Source organism: Macaca mulatta, chromosome 20 (genome assembly GCF_049350105.2).
Source record: "Macaca mulatta isolate MMU2019108-1 chromosome 20, T2T-MMU8v2.0, whole genome shotgun sequence".
Taxonomy (NCBI): Eukaryota; Metazoa; Chordata; class Mammalia; order Primates; family Cercopithecidae; genus Macaca; species Macaca mulatta.
The window spans coordinates 75,452,914-75,471,503 of record NC_133425.1 but is presented as its reverse complement, the minus strand read 5'-3'; the positions used below and the strand labels follow the sequence as shown (position 1 = coordinate 75,471,503).

At 40.3% G+C, this 18,590-nt stretch overlaps 1 long non-coding RNA gene across 2 annotated transcripts in view; it reads right to left on the bottom strand.

Annotated features, from left to right (window-relative positions):
- LOC144338249 (uncharacterized) overlaps positions 1-14,101 on the bottom strand; it is a 109,097-nt gene extending 94,996 nt beyond the window's left edge. Inside the window, exon 1 of one of the 2 annotated variants that reach the window (XR_013412223.1) lies at positions 13,821-14,101. This is a non-coding gene — a long non-coding RNA (uncharacterized LOC144338249). The remainder of the gene's footprint in view (positions 1-13,820) is intronic. The other variant, XR_013412224.1, reaches the window with a different exon arrangement.
- Positions 14,102-18,590: the final 4,489 nt, after the last annotated feature.

Sequence of the window (18,590 nt, the reverse complement as noted above, 5' to 3'; positions counted from 1 at the left end):
TTGTACATTTTTTACATTCAACGTTTTTTTAATTGAGTGCATAATATTGCTATAAAATAGCCGTTTAGATAATGTGGTCAGTCTGCTGGCTTATAGATGTATCTTCTTGGTTTGAAAATGTCCCCTTCTCCTCCTCCTACTCTGACATGGGCCTGGTTTCCCATTAAAAATGCTGGCAGCTTGAAAGTGAGGACGGAAATGCAGGCTGAGCTCCTTCTCCCAAGTTATGCTCAGTGCTGAGTCTTTCCTGGATCCCTCAACAGTCTTGGAGGGAAGTTAAGTTGTCAGCTGATAATCATTTCCAACAACTGTTGGCTGGAGATCTGCTACATAAAGGATTAAATCTCATATTTTCATATTAAATATATAAGAAAAAAGAAGGATTTTCTCCAAGATGGTAAATACCGTTCAGTGAAGCACGATGGGGCCATGAGGTTGAAAATTTGCCCATGTACTATTCTAGTTCATGGAAAAATATGGATAAAAGGAGGTGCCCAATGGAGGTTGAGCAGTGGATGGAAAGGCAGCAAAGCTGGACATGGTTATGTGGGGTGGGGAGGGGAAGGACAAACCAGAGGCAGTCCCCATGCCCAGCCCTCTGTGGGATGCCTAATCCTCACTGCATAAACATTTGCTGAATGAAAGTCAGTTGTTAACATAGACATGTTGATTTTCTTTCAAAATAGTTTCTATTGGCTCCCTCTTCGATTTGTTTCTTCATGCACAGATTCAATGTGCTATTGAGTAGCTGCTGTCCTGGGTTTGGGGGGCCATGGGAGCTCTGCAGACAGCACATGAACAAGGCAGTCCTGTCCACACCCCTCGTGGGCCTCCCAGTGTAGCGATAAAGAAGGAAGAGGCTGGGCACGGTGGCTCATGCCTGGAATCCCACCACTTTGGGAGGCCGAGGCAGGCAGATCACTTGAGGTCAGGAGTTTGAGACCAGCCTGGCCAGCATGGTGAAACGCTGTCTCCACTAAAAATACAAAAAATTTGCCAGGCATAGTGGTGCACGCCTGTAACCCCAGCTACTCGGGAGACTGAAGCAGGAGAATTGCCTGAACCCAGGAGGCGGAGGTTGCAGTGAATCAAGATTGTGCCACTGCACTCCAGCCTGGGTGACACCGTGAGACTCAAAAAATAAAAAATGAAAAAAAGGAGAAAGCAAGCATTCAATGAGCAGTATGAGTCATGAGTGGTTTTATAAGGAGTGAGTGATGCTGTGGGCACCAGCAGGTGTCTGATCCAGACTGAAGGGGACAGAAAGGCTGACACTAAGAAGCCCTTGAATCTGAGACCCCTAGGGTGGGTGAGACTTGATCTTTGATCAGGGATCCTTTGTGTCTCACTGGAGCTACAGTAGCAGCCACCCCATTGTTCTTTCTGCCAGTCAAGGGTGAGTCTCCCTACTCTGAGGCCATCATTGCTTTACATTAAGTCCCCCCCCCCCCGGTTGCCCCACCTGACAGGCTTCTTTGTCAGGCTGTGCTGTGCCCCTGGGATGTTAGGGATGCACACAGGCCATCAGGGTCACATATTACAACTCTATCGCTTACCCTATTTTCTCAGGACTTCCTGCTCCTTCCAAGTTCCCCCAGTGCCTCCCTAAATGCCCTTGCATGAAGACTTCTCCTCCTAGTCTTCCCAGCTCCTCCTAGGCCTCCCCATTCCTCTCTCTGTGTACAGTTTCCAACATTATGACTCCATCCTATTGCACCATCCTCTTTTCTTCAATTCCTTTTTGTCATTCTTTCCCAATACTCTCCCCAAGACCCCCGCCCCTTCTAGTTCTCTTAGCTGCTCCCATTTTCCCTAGCCCCCCGTGACTTCTCAGAGACTGTCAATATTACATAAGTGCTCATTAAAAATGAAAGTGTTATGTTCACATAAAAATGAGTAAACTATAAAGCAAAGTATGAATTAAGGTTATTTTTGTTATTGTTGTGTTAAATTGATGAATGCCAGAAACCAACTTGAGCCTTTTAGGCAAAACAAAGTAAATTTATTTGAAGGGTCAGGGTTACCTCCTGATCCCCAAAGAAGCCTTAAGTTTCGACTTTATGTTTTAGGCAATGGGAAAATCACCCAAGATTTATAAGCAGACTGGTGTGATCAGATGCGGGCTTAGAAAGACTATCTGGCTCAATTGTGAGGCCGGGTTAGGAGGCACCATATAATAGGAAGGAGGGAGTCAGGAGTCTCTTGTCCAAGTGACAGAGTGATGGGGACTTCAGCTATGGAATTTACAGTGGCACCAGGGGCAGGTGGATGCAAGAGAGACTGAAGAAGTCTTGGATGAGAGACGAGAGGAGGGGGTAAGGGGTTAGTCAGGAGGACACCATGGATTCTAGCTTGGACCACAATGTGGAGGATAGATCATGGATGGAAATAGGTTTTAGACAAAACTGATGAGTATATTGTTTGACACATAATGAGCTTGCAAGGCTTAGAAACTAAAGAGGAAAGAATCCTTCAAGTCACTGGACATCTTATAATAAGGATGTCAGTTGTCAGGGAGGATTGTCCTTATAAAGTCAAACTCAAAACTCCTTTGTTAACCTTGTATGTCCGGTCACGTGGTACCTGCCTTAAAGGACACCAACGACGAAGGGGCCCAGCCCCTGCCAAAACCGTCAGAAATAGTTGACCAACACAGCCTTGACTTGGCATCCTGCTGGGGACATGAGTTGGAGGCTGATGTAAGATCATATGGGGAACTCCCTACCGGTGCAATTGAGATCACTGAAGATGACATTGAGTCTGTCACAGTTTCTTTTCATGTAGACTCATGGAAGAAATGTCTCTCTGACCTCAGTACCTGGAAATTCTGTGCTTTTCCTAGTTTAATATATCTTATGAGCAATGCAAACTTTGTAACTGAAGATGTATGCTTGCCTTGAAAGCTAGCTACCTCTGAGTCATATTTGCACTCCACTTCTAGAATTTGCACACGATGATAGAATTCACAGTTTCTATGCTAATATTACCCTGATCTTATTTCTCTTATTTTTTCATTTAAACTAATTCCTTTATTTTTTGTGTGTTTATTTTTCAAAGCCATCTCAAGTCCACCAGCGAGGGAGGAAGGAAGTTTCTTTTCTGTTAAGAAGAACTTCTAGTCTAGTCTACAAGCAAATTTAGTGTAACTGAAATAATTTGAAAAAATACAAAGCAACTTAAAATGGGACAGTGTAATCAGAGTTGAAAGAAAGGAGAAATTGTTGGGGGAATGCTGAGCTTAAAAGTAGAGTTTTAACTGTGGGATGACTCTAAATAGTTGAGTTTTTTTTAAAAAAAAAAAAAAAAAAGAAAGCAGAGCAGGAGCAAGTCCTTTGAGTTTCTCCAAATCCTGGACATCTGACACCCAGCCAATGCCAATATTAGCTAAAAAGGCTTGGCCCCTGTTCAGTCTGATCAAAAATGAATTAAGTGGATGCTTATAAATGGGGTTTAAAAGAGGACACACACACCACACACACAGACACACACACATCCCACGAGTAAAAATAATAATTATAGGCTTTTAATAAACGCTAATTTAGTGATAACAACTTTACCTAGTTAGAGTTGTTTATCCCAAGATCTAACAGTAGCTGACTTGGGATTTTACCATTTAACCATGAAGTCAAGTGGCTTGTTCACTTGCTATCTCGCAGTGCTCCACTCCTCCACATCCACCACACCCATCTAACAACTCCAACCAGTTGCTTTGCTGTTGGCTTGATCCACACTTGGCTCAGGTGAACCCCCTTTGCTGGGACCTGAACTGCATTGCTAAGCATCATCTTCCTGTCTTTCACTATTCACCGGGTTGGGTTTTTTACTTGTCTGCAAATGGAACATTAAACACCTACGATGAACATTCAGGTAGTTAGGGTCCAGATTTTCCTTTTCTCATTTCCTTCCCTCTGCTAAATCTTAGCCCATTTTATTTCCAGATAGGTGAAAAAAAAATCACCTCTGGAAGGACCTATTGGAAATAGTTAGAAAGGAGGAACTAAAATTCCAGCCAACGATCCTACTAGAAACTTGAGCAAGGAAAACAACACTCTGTACACTGGGCAGCCCCTTGCTTCACCTAAGCCAGAACTGTCCACAACCTACGATTGTGCAGATTCAGAGACACACTATTTGAAGGTCTGGGTTTTAGTTCAGTGGATCTGTGTCCCAAATCCAACTTCCTTATTTGCTAATTATGTGACCTAAGGCAAGCTCACTTCAAGCTTCCGAGTTCAGTATCCTCATTTGTAAGAGAATGAGGTTTTTAATAACTGCATTGTAGTATATTATGAAGATTTGATGTCATGGGGAATACAATTAAAGTTCCATGACAGTGCCTGTTACATAGGAGCTCCTCAATTAATCACAGCAAATATTTCTCTATTATGCTCAGCAACTTGTGTAAGGTGTTTGTTTTACTGTTACTTTTATTAGAATCTCCCCCAGTACGCTCCAAGAGGAATATCCCAAGGGAATAGTAACTACTCAAGAAATAGATGTTAAATGAATGACCAGTTTTATTTAATGCTCAAAAGAACTCCAACAAATTTAGTACTGTAAGTATCCTCATTTATCTGATGGGGAAACTGAGGCACAGTCAAATAGCTTGCACAATACTGTGCATGGTTGGACAATGTCAGCATAAGGATTTAAAAATGAAGGCCTCCTGGAGTCTCCAGCCTTACCCACTGCAATCTACCAGCTCTGTAAATATTTTTATGGCAGAAGAAGAAATCCCCATGGCCTTCTCCAGTCTTCCTTCCTACTCTGCCAAATGTTGGCGTTCACACTGTCCCTGGGGGAAGTCCTTCTCCAGGCCTAGCCATAAATAAGACAGTGCCTGGATTTAGAGTCTGTGGGTGTGTGCTGGGGACATAAAACAGCACACGCTGCATGATGTCCTAGGAATGATTCTTTTGACACCAAAGCCACGCAGACGAGGAAGCTGTGAGCCTCTTGGCGGGCCCCAGCTTGCTCCTGCGAGTTGTTTGTGAGACGGTGTCTGGACTCCATCCATGACATGTTCACCGGAGGCTCCATGCCAAGGCTGGAAAGGAAAAAAAAAATCCTCTTCCTGACACTATGGTCTTGCACCCTTTGGGCTTTGCAAGAGGCCGAGTGGAATGAAGGGCTGAAAAATGCAGGCCAGAGATGGTGAGGGCAAAGGCAGGAAAGAAAGAAAACAGAATAGAGGTGGTTTGGGGCTTGTGATCCCCCTGCTGCTACTTCCTCTCTTTACTCAGGTCCCTGGCAATCTTTTTTTTTTTTTTTCTCTTTTTCTCTTTCTTGCCTTCTCTCTCCATCTTTATTTCATTCTTTCTTGCCTGCTTTTAACTTTGTCTTTTTCCTTTCTTGCCTTCATTTTCTTTCTCTTTAAAGACTTTTTTTGCTCTCTTGCTGTCTCTCTCCCCTTCTCTGCTTGTCTCTTTTTGTCTTTCTCTCCGTGTCTCTTTCTCTGTCTCTTTTTCGCCATGTCTCTTTCCTGCTTTTTAAATTTTTTTTCCCTTAAAAAATTCAGAACTTTTCTCAAAGTCCTTGCAGTCTAGGGGGAGGATTAGAAAAATAAGAAGACAACTACCAAAGAGACTGAGGCCCCCTGTAACAGTGCAAGTTCCAGCAAGAAGCAGCTGTTTGATGATCCTGTCCTGCACAATTGGCTGGAGTCCTCACCTGAACTTTGCTGTTTATTCTTTTTAAGAGTTTGAACATTTAACGTGCTTAGACTTACACTTTCCTTTATGTCTTTTTGTGATCTCTTTTCCTTTTGGTACCTGCATTCTAGGTTCATGAAAACCAAGTGAGAGCAATCCCTTCACCATCATTCTCTTCCCGAACATAGCAGACATTAGGTGTAACTTGTTCAGTTGTATGTCCTGGCCAACCTGTTCTATGCTGAGAGGGAGACACAAGAATATGGGAGGAAAGTCTCCCTGAATACACCATCCATTCACTCACATATTTCCTCCACAAACACAGATTGAGCTCATACTCTCTTCCAGGCATTATTCTAGAAATGGGAGATACAGCAGTGAACAAGGCACAGAAACCCTTGCTCTCAGAGCCTCCGCTGCTCTTAGAAAAGAAGCTAAATCTGCATGTGATGGTGAACAGACATATTGGACAGCTGAAAAAGAAACCTCCTATCTCACTGAGATTCAAATAGCAAAAGACAATGAAGCTTTTGGTCTGGAGTGCTGAACCACTTGGAGAAATGTAGTCTGCTATAATTCAGGGTGGTTGCCTCCAAGTTTGCAAAAAGAGCATTGTCTCAGTTCTCTCCATGTGCAACCAAGCTCTGTTTTCTGGCTTTCTAGCAGGGTCCTGGGCTCTCTTAGCAGCATTAGGTAATGATGCTCCCTAATCAGACAACTGACATTGACTAAGATCAGCTGAGTTCTTATTTTCCAGGTGACATGCCTGGGATACACCCTTCCCATCTTTTTTTTTTTTTTTTTTTTTTGAGACAGTCTCACTCTGTCACCAGTAGAGTGCAGTGGCATGATCTCAGCTCGCAGTAGCCTCTACCTCCCAGGTTCAAGCAATTCTCCTGCCTCAGCCTCCCGAGTAGCTGGGATTATAGGCACCCACCACCATGCCTAGCTAATTTTTGTATTTTTAATAGAGACAGGAGTTTCACCATGTTGGCCAGGCTAGTCTTGAACTCCTGACCTCAGGTGATCCACCCGCATTGGCCTCCCAAAGTGCTGGCATTACCGGCATGAGCCACGGTGCCTAGCTCCTTCCCAGTTCTTATAGTCACCATATGAAAGCGACACTTTAGTTCATTTTACAGATGAAGAAACTGAGGCTCACAGGTGGAGCCCTTCTCACTGTATTTTCACACTCAGAAGCTTCTAGGGAATGCCCAGTCTTGCTTCATTTTTCTTAAAAACCCTTGGCCGTCCTGTGACATTCCAGAAATAGCAAGATCTCATATTTTTAAAAGCCAATACATTTTAAACCTTGAATTTATGTTAGAAACATTTGAGGTTCTTGAAAATATATGAAAACCCAGGGCCTTATTTCCCTAGACCTGGAGTAGGACCCTGAGTCTGATGCAGAGGCCTTACTTTGAGACATGCTGGTATGCAGCCTCATTTGTTCCCCAACTTCACAAGGTACAATTGACAAATAAAAATTGCATATAGTTGGGCTGGGCACAGTGGCACACTCCTGTAATCCCAGCACTTTGAGAGGCCGAGGTAGGCAGATCTTGTGAGCCCAGGAGTTCTAGACCAGCCTGGGCAAGATGGTAAAACCCTGTCTCTACAAAAAAAATTTAAAAATTAGCCTTGGGTGGTGGCACATGCCTGCACTTTCAGCTACTCAGGAGGCTGAGGTCAGAGGATCACTTGAACCCGGGAAGCTGAGACTTCAGTGAGTCACGACCGTGCCACTGCACTCCAGCTTGGCTGACAATGTGAGAACCTGTCTCGAAAAACATATATAGTTAAGGAATACAATGTGATGTTTTGATATACCCATATATTAGAAAATGATTATCACAATCAGGATGAAGCTAATTAACCTATCACCTCACACAGTTACCTTTTTTTGGTGTGGTGATGACATTTAAGAACTATTCCCTTAGCAAATTTCAACTCTACAGTACAGTATTATTGACAGTAGTAGGAGGACACGTCCCTGCACGGCCTTGACTGCCCCAACTCTCCCTCCTCCTGCTTGCAGTTCACAGAATAATTGTAGAATGTATTGAGAAAATGCAACCTCCTGAGATGCTCAGGAAGTGTCCAGAACAATCCGGCCTTTCTACCTTCCTCTGAGAACAGGGGATTCTACAATGCTTGAACACAGCAAGCCAAGTGGTACACAGGGTGTAAAACCTGGCGTGAAGTGCTTTCAGCATCCCTCAGCTGCAGTGGGCCTGTGCAGACTAGAGTCCATCTGTCCTGGGCTGCTTTCGTGAACCTTGAGGGACTGGCTCACCATTGAGCCTAGGCTCCTATTTATCTCTTCTGTGTATAATACATTTGCTTTTCCTGACTTCTTGTGCAAGCATTCTGTGTTACCAGACCAGACCTAAGAACTTTTGCAGGCATCATTACCACACTGTGCATTAGATCTTCAGGATGTATTAATCCCACCTTGCTGAAACTTTGCTTTCTCATTTTACCCATCCTCAGTTACTGGCAACCACCATTCTATTCCCTGCTTTTAAGAGTTCAGTTTTCAAAGATTTCACATATAAGTGAGATCATGCAGTATTTATTGTTCTGTGCCTGGCTTATTTCATTGAGCATAATAACCTGTGGATTCATCCACATTGTTGCAAATGGCAGGTTTTTCTTCTTTTTAATTCCATTGTAGATATATACAAAACATTTTCTTTATCCCTTTATCCATTGATAAATGAGACTTGGGCTGACTTCATATCTTGCCTATTATGAAGAGTTCTATAATAAACTTAAGAGTACAAACATCTCTTTGACATACTGATTTCATTTTCTTTGGATACACACCCAGTAGTGGGATTGCTGAATCATATGATAGTTTTATTCTTAAATTCTTGAGGAACCTCCACACTGTTTTCCATAATGGATATACTAATTTACATTCCTACCAACAGTGTACAAGGGTTCTCTTTTCTCCACAACCTTTCCAACACTTGCTATCTTTTGTCTTTTTGATGATAGCCAGGTATGAGGTGATACCTCATTGGGATTTGATTTGCTTTTCTCTGATAATTAGTAATGTTGAGGTCCTTTTCATCTACCTGTTGGCCATCTGTATGTCTTTAGAGAAATGTTTATTTAGGTCATTTGCCCATCTTTTACTTGGGTTTTTACTTCTTGCTATTGAGGAAAATTATTTACATATTTTGAATATTAACCCCTTATCAGACGTATGGTTTGAAAATATTTTTTCCCATTCTATAGGTTGTCTCTCCACTCTGTCGTTTCCTGAGATGTGCACAGGGTTTTTAGTTTGATGCAGCCACATTTGTCTCTTTTGCTTTTATCATCTCTGCTTTTGGGGTCATATAGAAAAATCATTGCCTAGTCCAATGCCAAGCAGCTTTTTCCTTATGATTTGCTTCTAGTAGTAGCTTTACAGTTTCAAGTTTTACATTTAACTCTTTACTTTGGACTGATTTGTATATGGTGTGAGATAATGGTTTGATTTCATTCTTTTGTAGGTAGACATCCAGTTTTCCCAACATCACTTATTGAAGGGGTTTTGCTTTCCCCATTGCGTGTTCTTAATACCTTTGTTGGAGATCAATTGTACATAAATGCAGAGACCTATTTCTGAGCTCTCTGTTCTGTTCCATTAGTCTATATTTCTCTTTTTATGCCAGGAGCATACTCTTTTGACTACTATAACTTTGTAATATATTTAGAAATTAGGTAGTATTATGTATCTAGCTTTATTCTTTCTTCTCAAAATGTCTTTGGCTATTCAGGGTCTTTGTGGTTATATATAAATTTTAGAATTTTTTCTAATTATATGAAAATATGCCTTTGGAGTTTTGATAAAGATTGCATTGAATCTGATGATTACTTTGGATAGTATGGACAATTTAACAATATGAATTCTTCCAATCCATGAACACAGGATATCTTTTCATGTATTTGTGTCTTCAATTTCTTTTTATCAATGTTTTATAGTTTTCTGTGTACGTATATTTCATCTTATTGATGAAATTTATTCTTAGGCATTTTTATGTTATTGTAAATGAATTTTTATTGACTTGTTTTTCAGATAATTTATTGTCAGAGGATAGAAATGCTTCTGATTTTTTTATGTTGGTTTTGTATTTTGCAATCTTTCTGAATTCAGTTATTCATTCTAAAAGATTTTTGTTCAAGTCTTTATTTGTCTAAAAGTTTTTACTGCAAGGTTTTCTGTACCTGAGATCAGGTAATCTGCAAACAGAGACCATTTTACTCCTTCCTTTCCAGTTTGGATGCCTTCTTTGTCTTTTTCCTAATTGCTCTGGCTAGAATTTCCAGTAATATATTGAATGGAATGATAAGAGTGAGTATCCTCATCTTGTTCCTGAACTTAGAGAAAAAGCCTTCAGCTTTTCATCATTAAGTATGATGTTCACTGTGGGCTTGTTGTACATGGCCTTTATTATGTTGAGGTATACTGGTATGGAGCCTCATTAAAAAAAATTATCTTCTGTTAGCTATTCTGATATTCTGAGTTTCTTTACAAAATTTGTTTGATCCACTCTTTCATCCTCATTTTTCAAGTGACCAAACTATAGTGGGGAGAACATCATCATGGCCATGGTCTCCAAATATTACAGTGATTAGAGAATGGGGCACATATGAGCTTGTAGGCAACAGGGGTACATGGAAAGTGTATTGTTTTTGTTTGTATCAGTGGGTTTCAGTTAGGGGTGATTTTGCTTCTAAGTGACACTTATCAATGTCTAGAGACATTTTTGTCTGTCAAAACTGGGATAGAGGAAGTGCTGCTGGCATTTAGTGGGCTAAAGCCAGGGATGTTGCAAAATATCCTACAACATATAGGACAGCATCCACAACAAAGAATTATCTGGCCTTGAATCTGAACAGTGCTGAGGTTGAGAAACTCTTGTTTGTATCAAGGGGAAATCTCTCCAAGTTTGGTATTAGAGAAATATCTCTGGCAGTGCTGTGATTGATTAAGAGGGAGTGAGACTGAAGGCTGAGAGGCAAGTGGTAGGAGCCAACTGTGAATATATGGCAGATCTTTCACTGATTGAATTAAGACAGTTCTGATACTTAAGGGCCTATGTGGAAAGGTGCTGTTTGGATATGAGGGTCTTTTTCATGGAGGAAAAAGCAGCATTTAGGATAATGATGGTCTGTTTTAGTATCTAGAGCCAAGTTACACATTTATCTTTCCATCAGTTGTTCATTGAATACCTGCACTGTCTTGGGACCCGAAGACACCATGAGAAACAACTATGGCCTACCTTCATTGAGCTTACAGTCTAGCCTGCTAGATCAGGGTGATTTTTCCAGTATGGGAGCTGTCAGGGCAAATGCATTTGGAGGTACAAGTTATCCACTGAGAAGTGCTGAAATAGCCTGAATTAAAGCTTGAATTTGGGCTGCCAAAAAAGCCTTTGGCTCAGCACCATATTATTCTAACACTTGGAGTAAATGATGCACCATATCAAAGAGCTCTACCCAATTTAAGAACCATCTCATGCTATTGTGTAACCCAGTTAATGTCTCCCAGTAGGATAAAAATATGAGTAGGTTACCAAGCCTTAATTATGTACAAAGAAGGTAGGATATTGCAGTGCCTGGAAACAGTTTTTCCTTTGGGGAAACAACACACACTGGGGCCTGTCAGTGGGGCGGGGACAGGGAGAGCCTCAGGATAAACAGCTGATGGATGCAGGGCTTAATACCTAGGTGATGGCTTGATAGCTGCAGCAAACCATCATGGCACACATTCACCTGTGTAATAAATCTGCACATCCTGCACATGTATTCTGGAACTTAAAAATAAAATTAAAAAACAGAAACAAAAAGTAAAAAATACATGAAATATTAACCAAAAAAAGGTAGGAAAAATAACTATGGTTTGTCATGTACCTACTATGAGTCAAGTACTGAGCTAGTTACTTCACATATAATATCTAATGTAATACCATATAACTAGTACCTACATGCAGCAGATGCCTATTTAATGTTTACACCAGTCCTGTGTGATAGCTGCTACTAGTGGACCATTTTACAAATCAGGACTCTTAAGGAGTGTCCTGAAAGAGGTATAAAAAAGAGCTGGGTCCTAGCACTTTGGGAGGCCAAGGCAGCTGGATCACCTCAGGTCAGGAGTTTAAGATGAGCTGTCCCAACATAGTGAAACGCTGTCTCTACTAAAAACACAAAAAGTAGCTAGGCATGGCGGCGGGCATCTGTAATCCCAGCTACTCGGGAGGCTGAGGCAGGAGAATCACTTGAACCTGGGCGGCCAAGGTTACAGCGAGCCGATACAGTGCCAGTGCACTCCAGCTTGGGCAACAGAAAGAGACTCGGTCTCAAAACAAAACAAAAAACAAACAAAAAAGAGCTGGGGACCTGTGGTGTAGGCTGCATGTAGTGACTTCCAAAGAGTACAGTATTGGAAGAGGGAAAAAAGAGTAACTTTACAGAGGAGAAGCAGGACAAAAACCACCTCACTCAGGTGGTCAAAGTTAACATCAAGGTCAGTTTACAGCATATACTTCTGATACCATCTAATAAAAATGGCACTTTTCTCTATGGTCTTCCTTCCCAAAATGCGTAACTCCAGTCTAATCATGAGAAAAACATCAGATAAATCCCACTTAAGGGAAATTCAGCAAAATCCCTGATTAGTCCTTCTCAAAACTGCCAAGGTATTCAGAAACAAGGAATGTCTAAGAAAATGTCACACCCAAGAGAAGCCTAAGGAGGCATGACAACTAAACGTAAAGTGAGATCCCAAAAGGACCCTGGCAGGGAAAAGGGATTCAGGTAAAAGCTGAGGAAATCTGAATAAACTATGGACTTCATTTAATAACACACCAATGCTGATTCATTAATTCTAACAGACGTATGGGATGAATATATGATGTTAAAAATAGGGGAAACTGGTTGTGAGGTTCATAGGAACTCCCAGTACTATCTTCATATTTGTTTTCTATAAATTTGAAATTATTCTACAATTTTAAAAAATTAGAAAGAGTTGGAAGCATGGCTTTGTATTTGGATGGAAGAGCCAAAGATAACTTCAGGGAAGAGGTGATTTAAGATGGGCCTTGATATAATGACAACACAATGGACTTTGGGGACTTGGGGGGAAAGGATGGGAAGTGGGTGAGGGATAAAATACTACAAATTGGGTGCAGTGTGTACTGCTCAGGTGATGGGTGCACCAGAATCTCACAAATTGCCACTAAAGAACTCACTCATGTAACCCACCACCACTTTTTCCCTAAAAACCTATGGAGACAAAAAAAATACAGGTTGATAGGTACAGCAAACCACAATGGCACATGTATACGTATGGAACAAAACTACACGTTCTGCACTCATGCCCCAGAACTTAAAGTATATTAAAAAAAGAAATAGCAATAGAAATAGCAAGGATAGTCCCACTTCATTTTCTTGGTGAAAAGGAGATAATTAAATCTGATTGTAGGTCATCTCTGTCAGGCAGTCAGAATAATCCTCTAATCCCCGATCTAGGTATTTTTCTGAGTGCAGTAGTTATCAACACATCCTAAAGAAATTAAACGTTCTGTTTCAAACAAAAATTCATCTCTCAAGAGAATAAATTCTAAATATACTTCTCTTTAATTTATGAATTACATTTTTACTATGTTTACTAAAGTGGGCATTTTTTCTTTAGAACACTTCTTTATTATACATCTCTTGATGAATAAAATAATGCAATAGCAGTGGCTTCATTTTCAGTAAAGTTGAGAAGTCAAACTATATTTCATAAAGCCTGAAAACATAATTTATGTTTTCCACTTAATACCCATGTCTGCAAAAGTTGACCACTGGAAACACAGGATTCCTTATTGTAGTTTTTGTAATTCTAATGCCAAAGGTACAACCAAATCAAGGTCTCGAATATTTGTGCTTAATTTAAACTTTTCTTTAGCTGTTGTATATAATGTTTTCCTTTCTACATGAGTGGAAACGGTCTAAACTTCCGAAGTCAGCTCTTTCATATTCACAGTGAGTTTCAAGCAGGAGAAATAATCTTGGAGAGAACTTACCTACATCTAATTTTAAAGTATGTATTTTAAAATGTATTTGCCTATCTTTATAGGAATAGTACAGTGTAGAGAGAAGCAAGCTTCACAGAAAATCACAACTTACCACGCCTGTTAATGAAGACCGGCCTCAGGAAGAGATACCTTTGCTGATATGCAGGGTCGTTTCTTCTTGAGAGCAATAGTTCTTTCACATTGCATCCCCCTTTTGCCACAGCATATTGTTTTGCACATAGTAGGCACTCAAGAAATTTGTTTTCATTTGAATTTAACTCTTTCCTCAAAGTTATTCTATGATAAACTAACAGCAGAAGTTGTTGCCCCTCTCAGATAACCTTGCGGCTTGATATGCTCACCTCCCAACTGCTGAAACTGTTCTACCTAACAGCTTATACCTGTGACCATCGCTAGAGCATTGCCTCAGCTGGAGACGCCTGCAAAAATCGTATCACGATTATCACCACGCCACGCCTACCTCTGAGGATGGCCACTGATTGGCTAACACAGAGTACAGGGCAGATTTTTCTTGCCTTGAGACAGGACAGTTCCAGGTGGAACCACTTATACTCCAGAGCCCTCCGCGTGAAATCAGGCCAAACCTGAATGTTATCCAAGATTGTATTATCACTCAACTCCTCCTTTTTGCCAATTCTGCTTCCTTCGCTCCCTTAATAGATTTTTCCTGAGGAGCACTTCCTCATTAACTCACATATACCCCCATCCCTGCCTCAGGTTCTTCTTTTAAGGAATATAATCTAAAACACACACTGTCTCCCCAACCCCCCCTCAAAAAATAATTTTAAAAAGATGGGCTTTGAAGTATGAGTGATATTAAATGAGCTAAGATAGGTAAGGAGAAGCATGTAGATATGTGTGGGATTGGAAATATTCAGCTAGTGCATGGAGACAGGGGTAAAAATCAGGACCAAACTGTGAATAGCTCTAAATGGTCTTTAAAAAAGTTCATAGTTTATAGAAGGAAAGGTAGGGTTATAGAAAACAAACGTAGACTACTGTGTCACTAGGATATATTTAATTGCAAGTGAGAAGATTGGAGTGGTTCAGTGACTCCACGACGTCATCAAAGACTCAGGTTTTTCTTTTTCAAGTCTGTGCCATCCATCTATGATTAGCTTTTCCTTCAGATTTTTACTTCATGGTTACAAGATGGCTGCCATAGCTCTGGGCATCACCTCCTTACTGCAAAAGCAGAAAAAGTGATAAGGAAAAAAGTCTAATTTTATCAGGAAGACCAAAACTTCCCCAGAAGTTCCCCAGAAGACTTTATTATACCCCACTGGCAAGAATTAGAACCTATGGCCACCATAGGCTACAAGAGAAAGCTAGTTTTTAACAAAGGGTAATCGGATTATGTTCTGGGCCTGGACGACTCACCATTTGTCTCCTGGAATTGAGCACATTGCTACTTAAGAAAATAGATAGCAGAAGTTCTGTTAGCAAAAGAAAAGGAGAAATGACTCTTTGGTAGGCATCTAACCAAAAGCATTGTAGATACAACACTACATGTATGTGACTAGGTTTGATTTTTATAGCATATAAAATATATGTATGTGTGTATTATATATTATATATAATATTATTAGGGCCAGATGCTGTGGGTCATGCCTATAATCCTAGCACTTTGGCAGGCTGAGGCAGATGGATCGCTTGAGGTCAGGAGTTTGGGACCAGCTTGGACAACATGGTGAATCCCCGTCCCTACAAAAAGTACAAAAATTAACTGGGCATGATGGTGCATGTCTGTGGACCCAGCTACTCAGGAGGCTGAGGTAGGAGGATGGCTTGAGACCAGGAGGCAGCGGTTGCAGTGAGCCAATGATCCAAGATCGTACCACTGCACTCTAGACTGGGCAACAGAGTGAGACTGTCTCAAAAAATATATATTATGAGTACTTATACAATATATGTGTGTTTAGAGAGAAGGAAAAGAGAGAGTGAGAAAGAAAGAAGTGAACAATGTGGATTTTCCAATTTTTGTCAGGCATTTATATTTTATTCTATGATAAATGTTATGAATGAGAAATAATGCTTAACTGTTAAGAATACATTAAAGTGATGGTTAAGACAGTGATCTTTATTTTCTCAGTTTTTATAATTTCCTGTCATGAGTCTCTGTCTTTTGTCATTTAAATTTAATTTTAGGGAAGAACACAAGGGGTAGTCGCAGGCATGATAGGAGCTGTTGTAAGTGAAGAGGCAACTCAGGATGATTTCCCATGCTTTGTGAAAAGGAGTTGATCTTAATATGAGGAAAATAAGCACCTAAAATAAGATGAGAATGGTAAAAACAGAAAAGAGTAGAAAGGTGTGGGGGGATGTCAGGAAAGGGGAAACTTTTGTTTCGAATGATGTACAGTGTACAAAATCTATATAAAATACCATTCTGAGGGGCACTGGGTATGTGACCCAGTGAGATGCTTGATATGGGAACTTCAACCACCGCAAAGACAACATACAGTCTTGGGAAGAGAAGTCTAATGGCAGAAGTGGAGTGAGCTTAAGAAATCTTTCTTTTTTCTTTCTTTCTTGCAGGTGTCAGGGAACATGTGGAATCAATATCTACTTTGAACTCACTAATCTTACAATAAGAATTAATTCCAGATTTTTTTTTCCATTTCTTACTAGCAGTATGACATTGAGAAACTTACTTAACCTCACTGTATGACAGCTCCCTATCTGTAAAGCAGGGATAATGATAATACCATCTTGTAAGGTCAGTGAGGTTTAAGTAAGTGAGTTAATCCCTGTAAAGTGCATAGAACAGTGCCTGGCAGTTAGCAATCCCTTAATAAATGTTGTTGTTGTTATTGATAATTGTGTTAATACTTGTATTTTTCCTTAAAAATAAGATTTAATTTGTGTGCTTAATTTGCATATCATAAAATGTTTAGCAAAATCTTGGAGACATAACAGCAATTCAATAAAATCTTATTAATTGTTTAAGTGCTTCACTATTTCTATGGTTTTCAATCACACAACTCACCATGTTGCATGCCTTCTTAATAATTTTCAATTGTTTCAGATCTTCTAAGAGATAAAGCAAGGTGTAAAACATCTTCCAGAATTACTCCCTACTTCCCCAACTGTATTTTTGTCATCTTTTCTCAGTTGTGTAACTTAGCAATGCTGATCTTAAAAACAGCCAAGCCCCCCATATTGTTTATATATGTTTCAAGCATTAACCTCTGCTGATTCTGTTTCCTGTACCTGAAACATATTTCCACTCCTGTTGTACATTTGTTAAACTCCTATTCATCCTTCAAAACCTTTCTTAGACATCATCTCCTCTGGGATATCTCTCTGGGATGCCATTTCTTGCCCAATAGTGTAATATTTATATATTATGTTATATTCGTACTCTGTATTTATGTCTGTTGCTGATTTTGTTATTGTATTTTAACTTAGGAGTTGTCCTTGTCTCCACTGTTTTTTAATTTCTATGTTACACTTTTATTTTAGGTTCAGAGGCACATATGCAGGTTTTTTATGTGGGTCACATGGAGTTTGATGTACAGATTATTTTATCACCCAGATAATCAGCACAGTACTTGATAGGTAGTTTTCTGACCCTCTCCCTCCTCCCACTCTCCACCTTCAAGTGGGTCCCAGTGTCTGTTTTTCCCTTCTTTGTGTTCATTTATACTCAGTGTTTAGCTCCCACTTATAAGAGAGAACATATGGTATTTGGTTTTCTGTCCCTGTGTTAGTTCGCTGAGGATAATAACCTCCAGCTTATTCCAAAGGAATAAGCAAAGGACATGATCTCATTCCTCTTTTAAAAGAGCAAGATCCTCTTTCCTTAGATGTATATGTTGATGCCACTGTTTTCCATGGTGTAAATGTACCACATTTTCTTTGTCCCGTCTACCATTGATAAGCATTTAGGTTGATTCTGTCTTTGCCATTGAGAACAGTGCTGTGATGAACGTGCGAACACATGTGTCTTTATGGTAGAGTGACTTATATTCTTTTGGGTATATGCCCAATAATGGGAGCACTGGATCAAATGGTAACTCTGTTTTACATTCTTTGAAAAACAGCCACACTGCTTTCCACAATGGCTGAACTAATTTACATTCCCAGCAGCAAAGTATAAGCATTCCCTTTTCTCTGCAACCTCACCAGCATCTGTTATTTTTTGACTTTTTAACAATAGCCTTTCTGACTGGTGTGAAAAGGTATCTCTCTGTGGCTTTGATTTGCGTTTCTCTACTGATCGGTGGTGGTGTTGGTCTCCATTTTTAAACTACATAGAGGGTGGAAAGAAAGTGTCTTATGCACCATGCTTCTTAGTTTTGAGTATGTCAATAAATGCCTATTAGTTTGTTGAACCGAACCTTTCAGCAGAGACCCCTTACATCTGTAAACTACTATGTTGCCATAAAAACAGCTATTTCTGTTAAACTCTATAGTTGCAAGAGAGTCTCACTTGCTAATGATAAAATAATTCTCTTTACAGATGTTCAATGATTCTTCTAGGTTTGGTTCACACAGCTTACCAACTGCGTTCTGCTTCCTTCTTGTTCCTTCTGGGTTCAAATGCACAGGGAGCCCACATTTGTCACTGAGTTATTGCTAACAAATAAAACATCAACAAGGCTATTTCACAACCCGCAGGGATTGACTGATCAGACTGTGGTCTTATCAGACAATGATAGTTGAATGAGAGTAAAGCCCTCAGCTTACTTCCCTGTTGCTGGCACCACAGTCGATCTCTGTTTGTTGGTATGAAAGTATGCTCCTAGCAACTGGACTGGGTGAAGCTTTGTTACTTGAAGGTGGCAATAGCAGACACATCCGAAGAGAGGACCAAGGCTTGGTACCAAAACAAGTACTCCATTGTCTTCTTATCCAG